Genomic DNA, 22,843 nt, shown 5'->3' with positions numbered 1-22,843 from the left:
GGCGTACACGCGCGGCAACCCGTTTTCGAAAAACGTTGCCGGTACACGTGCTGTGCCCGTCACAGGCTTTTCCTGCACGTGTACGCTGTCCAATAATCCCGTTCCCGAAATATCAGCCAATTTTCGTATTTTACCATTTCGCGAAAGCGCGCTCTCATCGAATATGCACGCGCGTCCACCCCTCTCTGAATCCACGCCACCCTTGCGAATTTCCGTTGATTCTGTGTAATCCTCACACCCTCACGCTTGGCACACGTTCGCCACAACACCGGTCGATTTAATCGCGCAAAAGTACAATAACGAGGATTGCTCGACAATGTTCTTCGAGTCGAACCACGCGCATTTAGCGCGCTTGTTCAATTAAAGCGGTATCACGGGTAGGTTCTAGAATGTTAAGAGATGTCTGAGATGAAAGAAGAAGGTTTCGAGAGTGTATCGTGGCGATATAGGAACTAGAATGCAGAGTTTCAGATTAGATCTTCCAAATTTGCTGTTTGAAAATGATACTTTGGCTATTTTAATGTATTGTTTGAGATGGTATAAAACGAGAAACTGTTATTTCTCTTTGTCTACCTTCTCAGTATTCTACATCAAAGAATTATTTTCAAGCAGGAAAGAGAAATACGATCATCTAATGTAGAGATTAAGCGTAGAGTTTGTTCTAATGTCACCTCAGGCCATTTCACGATCACGTAAGGTTAACGAGGTCGTATCTTTGACACTAAAGTTCGTTCGAAGGCCAAGGATGATTACAAACTTTGTATTATAAGTATACCCAAAGTTACATTAAGATGAAAGCGATTGTCCAGGTCGTGTCAGTGACATTTAACCTTATTCAAAGATGAAAGAAGATTACCAAGCTCGTAAATATGATACTCAAAATTCATTCTAACGTTAAGGATAGTTTGCAAGATCGCACCATTGGCACATCAAATTATTGGAAGTTCAGAGATCGCGTCATTGACACTGAAGGTCGCTCGAGGGCCGGAGAAAGGTCGTAAAAATCACCATAAATCATTTCGCTTGCAGAAATTGTTCACGGGTATATATCTATAACGAGGCAGAAATTGACATCACAAAATCATCGATTACAAATTAGCTCGATAGTCGCCGTTTTTCTCGCCCGGAAAAGCTCCCAAGAGCGACGGTTCGCGAAACTTCCCGGCCAAAGATGATAAATCTATTCCTGGGCCACCTTGTGGCGTTATCCGAAAATACCTTGGGCAATAACCATAAAGCATCTCGCGTGCAACTTATTCTCCCTATTGAAGGGAATAAGAGACTGCCGGATAACGGGCGTCCACCGGTATGAGGGCGTCCTTTGTGCCGAAAAAATCCGGCCACCCTTTATTGCGCGTCTCCTTGACCTGTAGCAACAACTTTCGTCGGTCGTTGTACCTCGGTGCATGGAATTTTATGAATCGTAACCCGCGACCAGCAAGTGGGAGTCGCATCAAAGTCTCGTTAAACTAGTTTGACGCGGATCGACCGACCCTCGACCTTTCTCTCGAGCCGGTTCCAGCCGAGTATCGAAGCCGTTCGCCGAATTCTACCACGGCCAGCGTGCAGTCAACGAAACTTGTTCATCGTTCGTATATCGTACGTGAGATTGGACGAGCGCGCCGTGCACAAATATCGCCGTCGAGAGTATTAGAAGTTGGTGCTCCTCGACAATGTACGATGCGATTATGCTTTCAAGATCGTATTTTTCTTTAGATGAGGAATTTTTCGTTTTTATTAATTATCGGTGATGGAAATGCAAAATTTTTCTAATGTTTTTGTGAAGGGGATATAACGCTATGATATGATCAACATCTTTATTTAGGACTGAATTTTTTTAGATTATGGAAAATCATTTTTCTTTTTATTGGTTATTAATTTTAGAAATTATGTTCTATCTGTTTCTGTAAAGAGGATATAACGCGATAAAATTAAAGATTTCTTGCGGACGATATATATATATATATATGAAATGATCAAGTCCTTCAACATTGAAATTTCTTGGGATAGTAGAAATTATTTTTCGTTTTACTATTTATCGTTATAAATTATAGAAACATATCTCCTTTGGGATTCTTTGTAGAGGAGACATAGTACGTTAAAATTCGAGATCAGATTGACAGAAAACACATGGATGCATTTATAGTTCGGTTAGTTAATTCATTCTAGCAATAATGGTAAACGATCTAAAGATAGTATACGTTCTAACCGTAATTGTGAGATTTTTATTTTCAACGATTTTTTAATTCGTTCAAACGTGTTTCCTTAACGCTAACTCTTATGTATGGATGAATTAAAGTAGCGCAAGGCCTTTGTTAGCCTGTTGTTGTTAACCTTTCTATTGTGTTTATAAAAACCTTGCGTTAATTATGTATCTTACTGAAGGATCTGGAAAAATGTTCATTAAAATACGCTACGATACGTGTAAAAATAAATCCACCTAAGAAATCTGATTTCAGTTTAATTTCAAATAAAAAATTGGCTGGGTCATGCAAACCTAAATACATATGATAAGAAGCTTAAAACATAATTACATATATAGATGCAAGACATTTGTATAGCCGGATAAGTTCACATAACAGTTTTTATAGAATAGTTAATGCAAATTTATTTAAAGAAAAGTTCACGTTAAGCGGATTCAATAGTCTGGAATTCAGTTAATCGGCCAATAAGCGAAGGTCTACTGTTCACTGATTCTCCACTCCACAGTACCCACAATTTCTCATTCGAATAATTGAAGTTCACGTTCAGATAAGTGGATTCAATAGGGACAAGTTCAGTTAATCAAGCACCAACCCCTCGTTCCAAATAAATTGATTTTAATTCCCGTCCTAAAAAAGTTGATTTTTTCACGAAAATTTACGTGCGGTCTATTCCAATGCTTCTCTTTATTGCAGGAGACAAAATTCGTGTAATCGATGAATATGAGTGAACAGAACGTTTATATCAAAGCATGAATAAAGAGAGACGATGGATGAGATACAGAATGTTTAGATTAGGAAGCACGGTATACTGCGTAAAAGTTCGACAGCCCGTCACGAGGATTGTGCATGAGAGATCTATAAGAATTTGATCGAATTAAGAACCGAAACAATTCTATTTGAATCATTCAGAGATCATCGAGAGTCATTCTATTATTTTATTATATATTGCCAAGTAAAAATCAGTCTGCAGCCCTGCACTCCTATAATATCACCAGAAACGACGTCTTCAGCAAATATTCACGCTTCTTAACGGCGTGAACTCTATTGCCACGAAGAAAAACGTAACCCCCTTGCAGTCCTAGCCAACAACCTAATTACCAGTGCTCATTTTCCGCAGCAGCGGAACGCTTTACAGCTCGAGCCGCGTAAACCGGTACTCTTTACGACGTCACATCGGGATATTTCATAAGACGTGTACTCTCTCCTCGCGCGAATTACCTGTACAGCATAATTAACGGCATCTCCAGCGCGCGAGCCTCACAATATGAAGATTAAGTTCGCGCATAATTACGTATTAATATTATAGAAACACACACCGTGTGTGTCGCGTCAAGAAGGCTCCGGCGAACTCGAAGACGCAGTTGGGGAACATGATGGAAGTCGAGAGGGTCTTGGTAATTGCGCCCACGGCGATTCCCGATCTCGTTGCGAGCGCGCGCGCTCGCATGAAAATAGTCGATATTGAACTTGGCGATCAGTGTCACGATGAAAACGGCCCTTAAGGCGATATACGTCACCGTTCAACGTCGTCGAGCGTTCTTTCTCGACGTCCGTAAAATATAACCGCCACCGACACCCACGCGTCGTTGCCGTGTCTACAACGTATGTACACTGTACGTATCGCGTATGTACGAGTGTCTGGTATAGCGTGTACAGGAATGGAAGGAGGAAGATGGAAGAGAGTCGAGCCGGAGAGAAAATAAAAGGCGATTGAAAGGGGCAAGAATGGCGGAGTACAGGCGTACCGAAGAGAAAGATCCGGTGCAAGCGTGAACACGGATGCATATGTGTATATACCGTGACTCGCGAGTTTTTCAACGCGTAGATTTTCTTTTTCGATATGTTGCGCCTGCTATATGAAATAGTTTGGAATTTTATTAGAATATACCCGTACCGACGTTCTGTACGAGTCGAAACAAGTATCTTACAGTTGCCAACAGGGATGTGCAATCGGGAAACAGACAGAAGGTAGAATCTACACGGTGAGAGTAAAAAAGCATAGAGGTACGAACGTACATAGGAGAGGAATTAAAACAGAGGAAAAATGTACAGGAGCAGGTGGAAAAGAATTAAAAGAGGAAGACGGGTAGATCGGAACCGGATAGAACGGAAAAATTAGAGAGGAGGTATCGAACGAGGTACCGGGGTACCGGGAGAAACGCATTGTGCGCGCATACAAGGGAGGAACGCGATAGAACGTGACAGGGAAAGGCTGGCAAAAAGAAAAGAGCGACTGAAAAATACAAGGGAGAAGAAACAACAGGGTGAAACGGGACTGAAAAGGAAGAAGAGAGAGAGAGAGAGAGAGAGAAAGGGAGAGAGAGATGGACAGAGAGTGGAGCAGAAAAACGTTCACGGTGGCTGCGCCTATGCGCGACCTCGCGTATACGTATACATACGTATACATCCATTGTCGCATCCGGCCACATCGTCCCGACCATGGCTCGTATAAATTATCAGAAAGATTTTATCACCCAGTGCAGGCTTTATGGGCACGCCAGTCGGTGCTGCGAGCGAAATAAGAGTATATTTTCGCTGACTGCTTCGCCTCCTTAGCGTAACGTATAGGCGCGAGCACAATGCCTGCTGCTACCAATAAGAAGTGTTTTGTCGACAAAACAAGCTGCTGGCGTGCCCCCACGTTCTTATACACGTGGCTTTCCACTCTTGTTCTCTCTCTCTCTCTCTCTCTCGTCGTCTTTCTCTTGGTTTCGTCCGGGTCGTTAGGTCCCGCGGGAGAGAGGCATCCTCGCACCGACCACCAATCATCTTACTCGCGAAGTAGTTTGTCAGTTTCCTAAGGGCAACCGGGAAAATTTGTCGTTGCTGTGGGATGTACAAGGACCACGACCAACGAACGACTTGGTCAGACATATTGCTGCGCGAAGCGGGAATGAAAAGGTTACACCAACTTATTAACGCTGCCAGAATCGTTAAAATAAGCAATTTATCTTTCATAAAAATTGTATAGATTTACTACGGCGCACTTTTCGGAAGTCGAATTTCGTTGTGGAAAATACGCAACATACGAACATTTCTTTGACCCAAGTTTCGAAGCTTCAGTAGCGTTCATCCCGCGTACGGTCGATCGTTTCATGCTTCAATAATATTAACCTTTCACACGCGTACAATCAATCATTAACGATTTTATCGTAGAAACGAAATAGGTATAGAAGGTACGTCGTTCGAATAATTACGAGCGAATCTCAAACACGGTAAAGTACAAGTCGAAAGAATAAGAAAAGAATAAAAAAAATTTTTCCGCTTTGAATATATTCATGCCTCGAAGAGATTAAAACTTAAGACTCTAGTTGCTATGATTCACCTTACTCAATGTATACCAGGGCTAGACAAAAAAGTAATAAATTTCTCTAGATACCGGCGATTTGCCACAAGTCGAGCCATTTCACGCGACTGTACCGAGACGTGGAACACCGGTTTTTAGACTCGACCGCGTTTCTACTTATAAATTGCTGATTTACACGACCGCGATAATGCCATTACTGCTGTGGCTTTCCTCGCTGAGCTTTTTGCCAGCGGTCGCTGCAATCCGCAGCTTGGCTAAAAGGCGCTTCGTTCGCGGAAACCTCCCTCCCTTTTTGCGTCATCGCCGCGACGCGACGACCTAAACGATACGTTCTCGAAAACAGTAAGAAACCAGTCTCGCGAACAAATTAATAAATGTTTTTCGCTGATACATTCTTGGAAAATGAATCGAGCGGATATTTTAATTGAATCGTTGATTTAATCGAGCAGATCTCGAATATCTTTGCGATTAGAGGGAGAAAAGGGAAAACTTCTGCGAATGCAAAAAATTATCGTCATATATTTCGTCATTCTAACAACTCCTATGCTATTCATTATACTCAACACTCACGCATCTTCCGTGTACCATTGCCCAACAACAATTCCCTAAACATTCTCTGGCTTTCCAAATCGTCATCAGTGTTCCAAATCAATGGCGGATTCTTTGTATTTTTAACGTAGCAGTGCGAAAGACGCTACTACGACAAAAATAATTGTAAACAACCAGAGGCACTCCTCAACGGTGTGACGCAATGGTGAACGTTTGTTTGGCCACGTCGTAGTTGCGACTAAATGGAAGCTGGCAACGCGAAGAGCGTGGATGATAATGGGAAAAAAGCGAGAGTGTTCTTCTCTCTTCCCGAGTCATCTTCCTCGCTCTCCGCGGAAGAAAGTGTGTCGGCGACCGAAAATAATCCCTGCCGGTGGTTCGTTAAAAATATTTTCAAGCGGTGAACTCGACACGACGCACGGTACAGCATTCGAATGAGGATTCGGGACGAAAATCAAAATTCGTTGGTCATGCTCGCACGTTCGCAGGCCACGCTCTCACGTTCCACAGTGCGGCATTTGAACGAGGATTCAGGACAAAAAAAACAAAAATGCATATAATGTGCAGATTTCCTGAAACTCGATGTCAAGGGATTCGAATAGAGTAAAAGTCCGTTTAACGAATCTTTGTTAGTATTTTCTTTACTCCCTGGCTCGGTTGAAGCATCTTGAACGTTTATTTCTTTGTCTAACCGCACACGGTGACGTTTAAGTGAATAACGCCGATACCGGGAACGATCTTTCTATTCCTTCGTAAGTGTCATGCAGAGATCATTTATCCTCTCTTCCGTTTCGTTAGATATCGCGCTGACGTTGAATAAAGAACAGAGTTTTTGTGTATCTTTTAAGATTCGTTTGGAATAAATGTAGTTAGCAATCGACTCCTCCATCGAGTCGCGATTACGAATGGAATTCATTAAAAGAATAAACAACATGCAGCAGTTTTCAGCAGCAAAAGATTATGTAGCAATGCAATACAATACCTTTTTACTACGAATTTTCAAATTAGGGATTAAAGTTATACGTATCTTTTCCTAAATTTTCCATACTTAAAGCGTAACAAATGCTATTTAACCGGAATTAACAAACGAGGACGTATAATGAACGAGTGAGTTAATTTTCAAGTGATTAAATTTTGATGCGCAAAAGACTTTTGCCAATCTTCCCGAAAGATCAAAATCGAGCAACGATTATTTCGATCTTTGTTCACTGCCGCACTGTGCAACGTCAGTGCGCGCGTTCTCCAAAGGAAAACACCGTTATGTAAACGCTGGTGTCGGTGCAATGAGAAACATTTTTCTTACGGTCGCGCGTCAATGACCGTAGTAGCTAGTGCTGGAATACGCCTTGGCGGATAGAGAACGTTCGTTCTCTTCTTTTCTCGTGATAAACGAACCGCGCTTTTAACCTTCGGACAACCTCGGCGAGACAAACCGCGTGCACCACTTTCGCTGATGGATGGAACGCAAATGAAAGATTGATTCTCGTTTAATGACTGGCATGGACCTTCTTGCTCGTGGCCCTATCATGCGGTATATTAATGCTGTTTGCGTTTGCATAGCTTACTCGCGTGCGTGGTTCATCTTCTTAGTCTGGTTTTCAGTGTAATTTGATTATTAGTCAGCGGATTTTCACGTATTTCTAGGAAATTTGACAGTGAAGAATTGTACAGAATGCTCACAATATGACAAAATATAGAAAATATCCAAATTAGTGCTTTCTGTGATATTTGTCAGATAAAAAGATCTTTACCGAGATCCTACTTTTTTAATCTCAAATATAGAAATTTACATAAAAGTCTACGGTCTACTGATTATTCCATTTTGGTTATCGATTATTCAACGTCCAATATCGGTATTTGGTTTGGTTATTCAATTATTTGTTACATCATACGTGAGCGCAAGAAGAGTGCAGACCTTTTGGCTCATCGACTAAGCCGGAACTTCGAACGCTAGTAAAATTCGTGCTTTCATTGAAGTTATGAAATAACGAAGTTTTCTATTCTCTAATTTCTATCCTATTTCACTGTTTCGACAGACACGCGAGAACAATTACATATCTTGTACGAGTATGTGTACGCATTTTGGTCTGCAGACGTTTCATTCGCTAGAACTACGGTCCATCGGAACATCGTTCTTGACCATAGCATAATTCATAGGATTTATCGAAACGACATGTGTCAAAATTTTCCTCCAACGTCTCTCGACCATTTCGCCATATAACGCTAGCGACCGCGATTGAAAACGCAGAAAATGAGTAATAGGAGTTACGAAAGAGGTTGATGGCGGGGAATTTCTCAATCCGCGATATATAGATTTCAAGGAAATTTTTACACCAGGTTGCCCCCGCGTAACTTTTCAGACTCGGTTCAGAACGCTGCGTCGTATCTGATTTTCCCCGAGGCGCGTTTAAATCAACGCAAACGATCGGAAAAAGCACTTCCCACGGTTTATAGAAGAGATAACACACATAGCCTGGCAGTCCAAACACGTATTAACTCTTCCCATTTTGACTAATTTATAGCTTGGGAGATCGCCAGCTACGGTTATATACGGATACGTTTATATCTGACATTTATTTCGCGGATATTTCTCCCTTCTCCCCACGGTTCGCCAGAAGGTATCGAGAGAAATGTCATCCGTACAAACGAACGAACAAACGAAAGAACGAAACGTACCCCGTGCAGGATAGACATCACGATAATGTGTTGCAAATCTCTGCAGTTGGTCCATCTTTCCACGGTATTTTGCATGATAGAAGAAGCACGAGTTTTCGAGCTATTCTACTCGTGTTGCAGTAACTGTTGCGTGGGAGTTGCGAATGGAAATGAAACGAAAAAAGAAAGAGAGGAAGAGGAAAAAAAGAAGAAAGTTTCTTCGTTATACGGTCTCTGTTGTTGCATAACCCGTGTGATGCAACGAATAATTTTTCTTGAATAAGAATAGCGTTCTTTTGCTTCGTGCATACCGTTTGTTTTGGGTCGACAGCACGAAAATAAGAAAATTGCAGTCGCTGTTGCGACGCGGAATCTAAATTGTGTTATTCTAACGTGCAGACATTGCAGTTAATTTACCGTACTCGTAGCTGTAAATGCGTCTCTGTACAACTACGCAGGAATGCGAGAAATATTTCGCACAATTGTTGCGACGAGTCGTCGATTTTCTACTTTGATACATTTCTTTTCCAAGACATCGGATATTCATGGAAAGTAAACGTGGAATGTATTTTATCGCGCGTTGTATCAATTTTGCATCAAGAGGGAAACAAAATTGGAGGAATGAAAGGCAGATGAGGATTAAAACAGCTGAATTTGACCTGATTTTAATCAGTATAGAAAATGTCGAAAGAATAATTATTCTGTCTTACATTCATCCTCGTTCAAAACGAAACTATATTTTCGAATTCCAAGTAACTTACGACCAGTTCAAATCGTAATTCTATAAAATCTCCGACGTTACAACAAATACATATCCACCAGCGAGAAAAGAACACAAGCCTGAAGCAAAAATTGTGAAAATAATATCAAGGAAACGCCCAGGAAATGTTTCAGCAAAATTTTTCCTTCTTTCGTAGCGAACAATGAGCGATAAAAGAGAAAAAGGGGGACGATTTCTTTTCGAGACAACAAACAGAAAGAAATGGCGAAGGACGAGAAAAATAGAAGTTTCATGGACTTAACAGGACCGTCAGGACCGAGAGACGCGAGGTACGGCATTGAAAGGCGTCGTTAAAGTGAAATTAATCGTGATCCGTGGCCAGGGTCGACTCCGTTTCGTCGTAATTAATCGGCCGTTTCGCCAACTTTAATTGTTGAGCAGCGAAATACACGGTGATTCTCTCGATCTCGAGCGAGACGGTCGCTTCACCGAGCTTTAGCGATCCTCGATCCTTTTTTCATCGTTGTTGGATAGTAAATAACATGGAATGGCGAATGACAGCCTCGTGAATTGGTATCTTGATCGGACTGGACCAGTTTCGAGAAACGTGATATACTTGAGATTGCAGTCGTGGTGTTCCGATGAAAAAGATTGTGAACATTTTGACCATGAAGTATTCATAGAAATAAGTAAATGAATTTTCTCTGTTATCTCTTCTCGTCAATTTTTATATTTGTTTAATTTTTTGTCGCTTTTTAATACCGACAAAAAGAAGTAAAAATAGTTCAACAGTGACGTTTGTTTCGTTGTATCATTAAATTTCACGAATTTCGTACCTCCGTTTTGATATATTTTATAACGCGCAGCTATCGATTTTTGTATAACACGAGATTGCTTTTTATTTTATATCTTTTTACTTGGAAATTTTTAAACGATGCCATGTTGGTAAAAACAAGGTGGGAAAAAATAATTGTTCGAAGACGACAATTCATAGATTGCAGACGAATCGAGTTACCTCGTAGCCTTTTAGCTTTTTTTTAGCGAAAAAGAGAAGAAAATTGAGAAGAGTCGCCGTGAGACGAGCGCAGCGCGAATTATACTTCGATAGTTCGATCAAGTTTCGCGATGGCTCGATGTTACTGCCCATAAAAATATCTATCGTAGGCGACGCCGAAGACTCTAGTCAACTTGATGACACATTTAACTCTCACTCTTTATAGTGTCAGCCATAAATATAAAGCTGATCGTCGGGAAACATTTGAATACTTCTTCGTCTTCTCTTTTATATGTACCATTCGCGAAAGGTCACTTATCACGATCATGATTATCCATTCAGATTCTCTTACAGCGATCCAATTTACACGAAATTGTCCTTTATCTTTCTTTTTAATCCTTTTGATGTTTATAAGTAATTTTAGTTAAAAATTTTAACGATGAATTATACTAAAAATTTGACAAGCTTGAGTAAATGTTTGTGAAATAAACATTATATGGGAAAATATTTAAATACGAAAACTGTGAAAATTATTTACAACAATTTTTATTGAAAACTTGTAAGCAGTTTGATATTAATTATTATGATGATGAAGATAAATTAATAAAATTGAGAACGTCTGTGACAGACATAATAAATATGACTACCAGCATAAATAGGAAATAGTCGACTCTTGTTAGACACGCTTATTATGAACGTCACGTGTTCTTTATGCGAAATTTATAGACACCGATCAGAAATTAGAGTGTATTTTCAGGATAGAACCGAATAAGACCATACTGGATCTTATGCATACCAACGATACGATTTATGATACGACGGGCCTATAAAATAATAGGCAATAGACAGATTCTGCTTTTTCATCGTAAAGGTCTTCCTGTTGAACTTATGCATCACAATGAGCTTCCTTTATACTTTATACGATGAAAATCAAACGTATTCCACGGTTTTCCTATTCCTGTTTTAAAATACTGATTTTCCATCCCTTGCGACATTTACTTTTTACCTTTTGTCATTTCTTTTTCAAATACGTTCGTTTGACAAATTTTCAATTTGAAATGGAAATACCAAAAAAAAAAAAAAAAAAGGAGACTTTAGTGTTACTTATCATAAAGTAACGAAATAATTAACAATTTAACGTTACTATTTCAACCACATGGTAATTTTAAATTTATCTCGAATCCCATTTTTATGTAAATTTTTTACCATCGCCGGATGAAAATTTTTTTAATGAATTTATCATGTGAACCGTCATATTGAAAATGAAAAAGAAAAAATATAGATTAATCCAGTTATTTCGCCAGATTTATAATAGCTTATTTCATTTTCTTCCGTTTCTATTTCAATCCACTTTTGCAAGAACGTCAAGTACGATTAAAATCAAGAGTAAGCTTCGCTATAATTTATCCCCGAGTTTCCAAAGTTTCCAGCGATGAACGTCACATCCCAGCCTAACATAGTAAACGAAACTTACTCATTTTCATTAACGCTTCCACAGTTTATTCGCTTCCTGTTTTACCGTATTCTCCGTCAAACGAAAGCGAATGTATTCCAATTTCAAGCTAGGATAAGACAAACGAGTCGAAAACTTTGCCAACACGAATGTAGGAATTTCAATTGATATTACGAAGAACAGATCTCCTCTCTCGAGTAATGAAGTTATTCTTTCAAATTATTTTATACGGTATGTGGAAACACTGCTCGGTTATAAATTAATTATATTCTTTTTTTTATACTTATAAACCTTTTTTTTGAAAAAGTGGCTAGAAATGAACGATATTTTATTCAATAGAATGTTCTTGGAATTCTATGGAAACGCATTGCCGAGAAAAATTATTCGAAAACTCAACGACTCGATAATATAAAAGTTAATTTCATGTTAGTTCTACGGAAACAGAACGAACAGTGCTAATCACGAATCACAGAAAACGGTAACAAACGTGGTGAACTTTTAACTCTGTCTAAGCAGTGTATTGCGATTTACTCGAATCCCCAAGTATCGAAGCTTTCTAAACGACCCGTAGTAGTCCTATAGGATAATCACATCGCGCGTTACCACGCTACAAAATAAATACAAATTCCGCAATTCCGCGGAGACACATCGAATCACCTCGCAACCGAACAAAATCCGCCATTTCTCCTAGTACTCTTCTCTCACGCAAACAACGTGAACAGCAAAGTTTTCCGAGCAACCTACGTCGAATCTTATTTATTTACCGAATAATACACAAGCGGAACGTACGAGCGACGAAATGCTTCACGAGGATCGAGTAATTAATTCAAGACGAGGGACCAAACGAAAGCACGAGCGACTTAATGTCATTCGCGGCGCGCGGAGGATACTATCAGGACTTTCGAGGCGGCTTCGACTCACGAATGCAATCTCTTTCCATTGGAAACGGTGTTTCTCCCGCCGCGACTATCGAGGATTGCAATGAAATGTTTATAATGGTGCAAACACACGCGTGCGATCCGAATGAAATCCCAAACTCGTTTGTATGCAAATTCCACCGCCTGGCCCTTCCCCCTTTCTCAGCCTGTCTTTCCACGCGTTCTTTCGCTTCTATCCCTCTTTTCTTCCATCTGCAGAGCCACCCTCGCGTACGCGTGCACCCTCCGCTATAGTAATTAAGCGACGTTAAGAGGTTCCTGCGTTTCCCCATTCTTACCTTAGGCAGTTCGCTTTAATTGTTACGCGTCGATTGCACGCGTGAAATTTTTTAGTCTCCTTTTTTTTTCTTTCTTGTTCTTCTTCCTTTTTTTTTTAGTTTTTAACGTTGAGGGATAGGTTGGCGAGCGATTTTGGAAATTTTATGAGAAATCGGGGGTGGTTTCGCGAGATAAGGGGATGGTCGGTAGGACACAGCGGGTCCAGATTAGTGGAATATGGGGATCGTAATATAAAGTGGAATAGGGGTTGCGATAGCAGGATTTTAGGGGGTGATCTCTTTCTTGCTTTGTTTGCTAATAATCCGGATATGTTTTGAATTCGGGAGTTTTTACGAGTCCCAGAGAATCCGAAGTTCGTTTTTACGTCTCGATTGTCATAGCGTTGATCTAGATTTTTAGGTCGGCCTTTGGATTAGAATGTCGTGACTTTAGTTACATCAAAAATGAAACATGGAAATATTCGTTTTCGAAGTATAGTAGCCACAGCCCGGATATACAGGCTATTTTAATAAATTTCAGTACAAATAACGAATTGTTATTTTGTATGATGTCACAGTGGGTCAAAGTGACTGGCTTCGATACTTTTAAAATGTACATTCGTATAATGTCCTAGTTAGAGCTTACAAAAATTACGCATCGTTGAATTTTGCAATCTTTCAATCAATCTATTCAACGAGAGTTTTCTGTTTCCTTTCTCGTTTAGTTTATTGACTTGATTTATCGATATCCACGGAATTCTATTCGGTTTTAAATCTTCGAAATTGAATATGTAACGCCTGCCGCAGATACGTGTGAAATTCACCCGCATCTCGTTACATACGAAATTTTGTCAATAATGATACCATAACGGTGATAGCCCGACGCAAAGCGACGATCGTTATGATATGGAAATCATTATCGACGCTATTGAGGCACGTTTATGCGGTGTTCGTTCCTTTAATGAATCTATTCGTAATTTTACGTGTGTTTGTCTCCATTATGAGCGAAATTTCGTTAGTTCTTTCCAGACATAGGAGAGATAATTCTATTGTACATTGAAATCATTATAATTACTCGAAGCATATTAAATTACAGGATGGAAAAAAAAGAATAGAGAATTATAAAAGCACATGTAGAAATAAGTAAAATGTGAAGAATATGATTTTTTTAATTAAAGCCTTGATTTCCAAATTCGACTTTCTCAAAAAAGAATCTTCAAATGAAAACGATGCTTCAAATGAACAAATTTTATTCCAAATATTATTTATTTATTCGAATTATCTCCAGTTGCATTCTACTGCATTGTGCTACATAAATTATTCTGTAAAATTATCAACACGCATTTATCGTGCAATTTCTACAGTTTCCACGGGGCCCTTTAAGGTGCACATTTTGTAAAAGGTAAACGCCTCGAAACGACGAACCCGCTATCCATCGAGAACCCGCGCACCCTTGATGGATCTTGCGATCGTTTTTCAGAAAATTTCGCGTAGAAACTCGCTCCGTTTCCAGGTCACCGACAGCGTCAACGAGTTTCCCCGCGAAGCTTCCCGATTTCATCGTATATTTCCCATTTTTAGAAAGAGTACCCCACGTTCGTCGAGCTATCCAGTTCCAGCCAGCACGGGCAAATTGCGTTTCGTATCAGCTCCGAATTGCGGATTTGGCGAGCGAAAGCGAGCAAAGAAGGGAAAATAAATGGCCATCGGGGAATCTCGAGGACATTTTCGGACGAACGAGAAATCGTTCTTCCCCTGTCGCCACTGTACCAGGCTCGTTTAATTAAAAATTAACGCGATCAACGCGATGCAAAATATTATGCAAGTTGGGGAAAGTTTCGCCGAGAGATACGATGTACGAGGGCAGTTAATAGGCGAGGATTAGCCTGATTTGTATCTGGCAGAAGGGTTTCTTAGTTCTTCCTTAACGTCTGTTAATTTTGCCTCGTGCAAAAATTGGGAAAACTTGGACGAAATATTCGGAATTTAATTAGCAATGGATAAGAATTTTAAACTGTTTCTACGTGGCTAAGGAAAAATATTTGTCCCGAGTGTTAGAGCAAAAAGTAAATTATTCTCATCGAGTTGTTTGCTTTAATCCGGTCGCATTCTTTCGGCTATTTTCGATCAAACATCTCTCAGTATTTTCAGTATCAGTATTTTTTAACATTAAAAAATATTTCAAATTCGAGTGAAATATGGAAAGACTGTTATTATTTAAAGGATCGTTGCCAGCAGCGTAAATGTTGTTTTCAATTTTACGCTAGATATTTTCCCAAAATATTACAAGTCTTTTTTGTTGCTAAAATGCAAAAGTACCAAAATTCGAATATCGTAGCAGAGTTAAGAAATAACTCTTTGTAAGATTAGAAATTATTTACGATGGAATCTCGGTTATTCGAAGTTTCGTATTATTCGACGTGCTCTGAACTTTACCATAACTTCATAGCATTACTTTATCTCTTCCGAAATTTTAACACCAAGAGTACGAAAATGTAAATAGTTAGGTACTGTGAAAACAATTAATCATACTTTCAACAGATTAAGTAATTAATTAAACCTAAATACATGTACAACATTATATTATGAAAACGTTATCTACGATTTTATTGTGCGATTTATGAACACTAATAAACCTTTCCGAGTTCTCGATTATTCGAGGTAGGTCCGTTCCCCATCATCTCGGATAATCGTGTTGTATTAACAATAAACAAAAAGTTACGTCGTTCACGAGGAGTATAAAATTAATTTACTACGTTAAATAGCTACAACGAATTTACTATTTTCCAAGTAAATACATTACATTTTCTTCATCATCTGTTGAAAAGACATTTCTTCTGTCTTTGATCAATTTTCGAAACGAATGTTTGACTGGCACTAAAGAAAAATCGAAGAGGCGGAAGTTGGAGAACTTTAACACGGCCGTTACCATCCTCCACCACAGAGAATTATGTGATACTTCGATTCAAAACACGTTTCTCTGTTAGACCGTAAAAAACTAGAACAAACATGTTTATCGCGTGTTACAGGCGCTGCAAAACATTTCCAGCTGACTTCAAAGAGATTTAAAATTATTTCTCCGTTCGTGCGTTGGAAAAACAAGCCGATCGTCTTTCCAACGCTCAAATTTTTCATATTAGAACAGAAAACGTCGTGTTTGATATTGATCGATCACATTTAAATAAATCGCTCGAACTGTAATAGCGTTCGCAATTTTGAGATCGTAAAAAGAAATTTGCTTAAAAATTGGGTCGCTTATATTATAAAAAATTGACAGAACCGAGTGGCAATGGTTCTGAATGAATTGCATATAAATGAACAATTTTTATAACGAATCTCAGGATGTAGTCGAAAGGAATAAATTAAAAGTTGAATACTCGAGTTCTCGTGTTTCGTGGAATCCAGGAACAAGACAAAGAGGATATTTCTGCTACAGATATTCACGGATCTCAGATTGTATTTGTAAAGATACGGCGGAAGTTTGGAATTTTCTAGGGAAACTCTAATCATCTTATACTCGGCCCTTAATCACCTTACTCGCTTTGTTAGTCCACGCTTCGTGGAACGCTTAAGTTCACTGCAGCGTCGATGAAAGCTCGTTTCTCAATCCTATTCGCTTCTTATTCGAACTACCCGTTTCCGTGAAATCGGCACTTGTCTACTTGGAGCTTAGCAAATAAATAACGGTATCAACGATGAAAATATCGCAAGCAATTGCTATCCATTTAAAACTCTATGCTAAATATAATTTCGAATCTTGCATCCCATATTTTATTTCCGAGGTTTTACACGTATGGTTCTTTTTATCTGTAGAACTTCTGCAGCTTTGAGCTCCTATCTTTTTGAGGGATTTGGTCTACCTTCTTCTTTGCAACTTCTTCTATTTCCTGGCCTTTCACCCTTTGCGATTGAATTTTTATCTTTCACGTGTTCTCTTTTTCTTTTGTTTCCTCCAACTCTCCATCCTTTGTGCTTAAACTTTTCTACACTTTCATTATCCTTATTTCTCCTTTTTTCTACCTTCTTCAAGGTAACTCTCTTGCCTTATGAACATTTTTCTATCCTTTTTCAACGATAAATAAATAAACCGAAGGTCGAAAACACGGTACGCTCGTGTAACAGTCCAACAGAAGCATTTCTAGGAAATTACATAAATTCTGTCGGAAGACTCTGTAATTTCAGGCTGTTCCGAACGAAACCCTGCCAGCCATTGAGAACTCTAGGAGCGAGGGCGGACTCGATAAATATTAAAAATCGCGTGAATCTCTGGGTCAAGCCACGATCGAACCTTGTACTTCGCGAAACAATCCGTAGAAACAGAACGAACGTGTTTGTCGTCTAAATTCAGAGCAGGTACTGTCGCGTGACCAAAGTTCTACGCAAAACCGCGTAGATTCCCAGGTCGACGATACAACGGTCGGTGTCAGACGTCGATGCCAGGAAATTTGCCTATAAAATGCAGGTATATACCGCCGGTCTAAATCACACGGTCTGCAGATAGCACGTGTGCACCGCCGCGTATCGTGCACACCATCGTCGTCTATACGCTATATTGGTGACGCGTGCGACGCTAAGTTATTCTGGAAATTGGCGCTGCTCCAAAGATCTTCGCCGGCGTTCTTCCTTCGACACACGAATCCATATGCCCTTCCTGTTTTCCCGTCTTTTCCTTTCCGTTCTTCGACGTCTCCTCCTGAAGTTTCCTTAATATTTCGTTCCGTTCTGTCTGCCTTTTTCGCCACTCTTAAAAGTCTGACCTTGCTTCGGATGCGTTTTCCATTATTTCTTGTGACGGCTGAATGTGCAGGAATTTACTTTGAGAATAGAGTGTGTGTTTTAAAGCGTGTGGATATTTTTGGACAAATTTATTATCTTCTCGTATTTATTATTTCCTTCTTTTGGAGTTTTCTTTTCCTTTTTTTGTTTTTTTTTTTTTTTTTTTGTTTGTTACTTCAGTGATTTTGAGTTGAATTTTGGAGGTTCTCAAATGTTTACTTCGATTCACGCACATTTTTGTTGCTTTTCTGTGCTCGGAGTTTGAACGTAGATGAATTTACTTCTAGCGGACGATATATCTTTCTAGATTTTCATTTGTCTTGTCTTTCTTCTCGAATCTTGTCTTACTCTATCATCTTTGGACTGTTTCCATTTAAATATTTTTATCATAGTTGTATCTCTTTCGCATGCATCGATAAGAAAGTAATTTCGATAAATCATGAATTTCGATATTGTAGGTTTCTGAACTGAGAAAATTAAACGATGTAAGGGAATTGAAAATCGACGAACGATATTTTGCATCGGCACACATAATTTTAGACGCATCGGTGAGAGTTTGAGACATCGTAGATGCCATTTTACATACTCCAGATCCGCGTGACTCAGAGCGCCAATTTGAATATGGTTCAACTACATTTCCTTGAGTTAGCATGTTTCCCCGAGAGACTGCTGGTAGGATGTCTACAAGTTGCTGCTCATTTACATATTCCTCGGACCAAGAAACTCTCCTTCGTCGCCAGCAGGATTATTTGCGAAATTGTAAACGTTTTCGATTAACGATTCAGCCCTGTTACAGAGGCACGCGGTGCAAGCTATTCCAAAAATAATAGTAATTTACACACAAATTTCTGACAATCGACGCGAATAACTTTAAATTATGCGAAACTTCCTGAGACTTTTGATTGTTCGAAAACTTTTTAATGACGAATTAAAATAAGGCTGGAATAAAATGGAAATACTACGTTAAAATTAACCAAATATGAAAAAATCGCACGAAGATAATATTTACAGATTCTAAGGAACAGATTATTTATGCAAAATAAATTTACATGCATTAAGGAAATTACCATAAAAACCCGTTAAAATCAAGAATAAAACTCGTTTGTGATTACCTACTATGGAAACAAGAAGGAAGCACGTTCCATAAATGCTATCATGTCTAATATTGTTTTACGTCTGCGATCAATCAATTATTTCCGACAAGTAAGAGGACAATAACCGAAACTTTCGTACTTTAAAATTAATACACTTGAAAACCATCGACCATTTAAGCAGGCTTCTCAGTCAAATTCATAGAATTCTAAACACACTTTCCTGTAGTCCATTAAAAATTTTATTTCTCAGTAGCACGCGACCATTTAAATTCGCGTGTAAGATATAAATTGCTGCAATCTGTGCGATATAAAAAAACAGAGAAAAAATAGTAAAAGAAAGGAGTGACACGTGAACACAAGGTAAAGTGGGCAATAGCGAGGCGAGAACAATGCGAGGACACGAGCTGACCTTGTCATTCAATTCCATCGATTGACGGCTAATAATCGTTGCGAATAAGTAGTTTCGAAACAAGTATTTTCACCGAAAATTGTCGCGATTCTATGTTACGATTAACCGGAAACCTAACCGCAAAACGGTCCCAGCCGATTGAAGTTGCACGATAAAGCCCCTGTAAGGAATATATCGCATGTTACAGGCAATCTCGGCGAAAGTTCGCAATTAATTCAGTTACGTTGCGTTCAGTTTAGTGTGGAACACGATTGTTTTGCAAACTGTCTGGTTACGGAGATGTTTCGCCAGAATCCGTTTCATCCAAATTTCCGTGAAATTTCGCTGTTTGGTATTAATTTTCTGGTAATTCAAAACCGTCAATGAAAGCCTTTCATGTATGTACGTATGCATATCGATCTCTCGCTATACATCGGCCATTCAATAGCAAACCGTTAAATTTTTGAACGGTTGCTACACGATTGAAGCTAACGAGCCTGTTTTAATTAGGTACTATAGTAAAGTATTACATTTTTGGATGGTCGCTGTTCGATTGAAATTTAACGAGTCCGCTTTGATCAGATACGGTGGCTTGGAGGAATCAAGAGTAATCGCGTATTATAATACCTTTGCTACCATCACATAATTCAAAATAAAAACCCATCGAGAAAAAGTTTCATGATTTATCACATGCTACGATATTCTCTCATCAAATTCTTCGAATTTACAAAAATTACGAAAATTACACGAAGATTTATAAAGTGCGAATAGCGACGACGAAAATATCAAGCAAATCGGTGAAATTCTTTAATAGCCGCAACATCGAAAAACAGAATTCGACGATGAGAATTGACCAATTAGACAGGTAGATTAGCAGGTTTGGCGAAATATGCGATTAACAGAGACTTGCTCCTAATGAGTAACGAATATTTGCATTAGCAATCGGAAGAAATCATCGCAAGCTCCAAAGACTACTTAATCATTCCACGAACACCTCAACGACGGAAAACCGCCCCTAACATCGAGCCGAAAAAGAAAAGAGAAATAAAAGAGAAATAAAAGAGAAAGAAAAGAAAAAGGAAGAATGAAACGACTCACAGCCAACAAACAGCAGGCTCCAACCTCATCAACCGGGGAACTTCTTGAGAACAATCTTTAAGGGAAAGGGAAGCTTTAAAAATCAGAAGGCTGGCCCCTGCCTAGAGCAATTTAAATCACCACGAAGACCACGTCGAGACCCGATCGCAGAGTAGAGCTTCTCCTGGCCAAATACTGTCCTCGAGGAACGGAGGGATGGGCGAAGGAATCACCCCGTAAATTTGAGCGGGGGTGCGCGCGATTTCCTGGCGATACAAGTTGGCCCGAACTCCGTGCTAAAAGCCAATCTCCAGCCAGCTGCGATTAGCGTGACCGTCCTCGTCGTCTTCGTCATCGTCAACGGAGCCAGCCGCAGCCTGGGGGACGGAACTTCCGAGATAGATAATACCCCGGGATGTCCAAGTTGGAAGACCTTCCCTCCTTCCTTAGCTCTCTCTCTCTCTCTCTCTCTCTCCCTCTCCCTGTTTCTCGTCTTTCTCTTTCCCATCCCTCGTATCCTTTCCAACCTTCTTGGCTCCGGGAAGAAACCTTCGAAACTACCACACGAACACGAAGGAACTAAGGAAACGCCACGTGGATGTGTTTGTAATTCTACTTTCCACATGATTCAATTTATTTCTGTGGCGTCTTCGGCCTGGCGACTGCTTGAAAGTCCATCGAGAATGTACACTATCGGCCATAAGAATTTCCACGCCTCCGAATTATTGCAAATACGTAAAATATAGTTTGAACGAAACTCTTTAATTTAATTACGATCTCTGACGTTGGGTTAGATAATCGTATGAATCACATGCAGTTAGTGGTTATCGGTAGAAGCGATAGTTAAATCACAACTAGTGCAGTGGTCATTTTGTCACGTAGACGATGTATGTTCAGGTATTTATAGATACAAAGTTAACAAAGATTGCAAAGATAAGAAGAGACAATGATATTGTGTGTCACATCAAATTATCAGAAAAGTAAAAATTGTTGCGATCTGATAGACACTATCTAATCGGTTATGGGTTAAAGTGTTAATCCATAACTGATTAATCTGAATAAAATGGAAGGTGGATGAAAATTGGTCCTGCGACAACATCCGAGTTAAGTAACTTAACGAGCGAGTTAAGTGGCGCAGAGTGTTTCAGTTTAATTTAGCGGAACATTTGATCTCGGTTATGGGAAGGAATGGCGAATTAACCAGTAGAAGAACCTTCTTTCACGATAATATCGAAAATATAACAAAAGTGTTGGGTCATTCCGATCCAATTGCGTTAGATATGCAAATATTTGTGGATAATAGCGTACATGGTCTGCGAAAAAAAAAACCAGCGAAGGTTGGATAGACTGGGAAAAAAGGCGGAAGGCCTGCTGGTATTCACGGGGTCACTGTGAACCCTCTTTCTTTCCTCCTGCTCTTCTTTTTCGGCATAAGGATTACTTTCTTTGGTTGCCGGAGTTTCCTTCAGTTTTCCCTCGATTCGGCTCCGATTTGCGATAATGAGTTTTCAAACTCTTTTAAGCGAACGATGTGTATCCAGCCCGCTTTGCCCAAGGATCGAAGAACGACACACTTCCAGGGACTTGCAGGGGGCTGTGAAATTCTATTTCCTTCCGGCAATCGCTCCTGTTTCCCGACCTAACGAAAATCCCTGCTACACGCCAGGGATATTGGTAGTCGGCTGGTTTAGAACTTGCCAAAGTATCGATAGAAGGATTATCCTTGTTTTTGTTTTACCTTCAGTCTCGATGTTCTATGATAATAACAACGACTGTTGCGTGAGGTAGATTAAATTATCACTTTCTGGGGGATGAAATGAGAAACGAAGGAAGTAATAGAGAAAAGTATTTAGGGGCTTTTAAAGAGATAGTTTGAAGCTCCTTTGTAAGGTTTAGTTTAGTCTCTTAGCTCAACTTTCAATCCTGCTGTTTTCCTTACTTTCTCGCGTTTGTATCTCCTCAGAGATCTCGTTTCTTTGGAATGCTTCATTTATAAGAAACGTGGAATGCGCGAAATTATATTCACTAAACATATACTAAAAAAATATATTAAACACTAGAACCAAATACTTAAAAACTATCGATATTCGAACAGTATCTATGGAAATGTAAGACCCACATAGACTCAAGGAGAACAGCAGGGTGAATTATACTACGGTCGTTCCATTAAAGGAAACTTTAATATGAAATTAAAAATAGCAATGATTTTGTTCATGTTGTCTACAAGTAGCGGTGTTAACTTCGCTGCGATACAAATTACACTAATATAATATACTGCGGATGTTTATGTATTTATAGGAAAATTGAGGAGGTATAAAGATGCATAAATGCACGTAAAATGAAGGATATATAAAATATTCAAAGCACAGCTTCACGGTATTTGAGCAAGTAAGACAATTCCCTGTTCAGGTTTCATATTCTCGATTATAA

General features: G+C 39.4%; 1 protein-coding gene across 9 annotated transcripts in view; it reads right to left on the bottom strand.

The window, feature by feature from the left end:
- Window positions 1–22,843, bottom strand: part of Mxd (MAX dimerization protein) — a 234,844-nt gene that overhangs the window by 14,427 nt on the left and 197,574 nt on the right. The gene's annotated exons all lie outside the window — the stretch shown is intronic.

The sequence above is a fragment of the Bombus flavifrons genome, chromosome 10, assembly GCF_040668555.2.
Source record: "Bombus flavifrons isolate JBK064 chromosome 10, iyBomFlav1_principal, whole genome shotgun sequence".
Lineage (NCBI taxonomy): Eukaryota > Metazoa > Arthropoda > Insecta > Hymenoptera > Apidae > Bombus > Bombus flavifrons.
The sequence above is the reverse complement of the archived record's forward strand: the minus strand, read 5'-3'. Positions and strand labels throughout refer to the sequence as shown.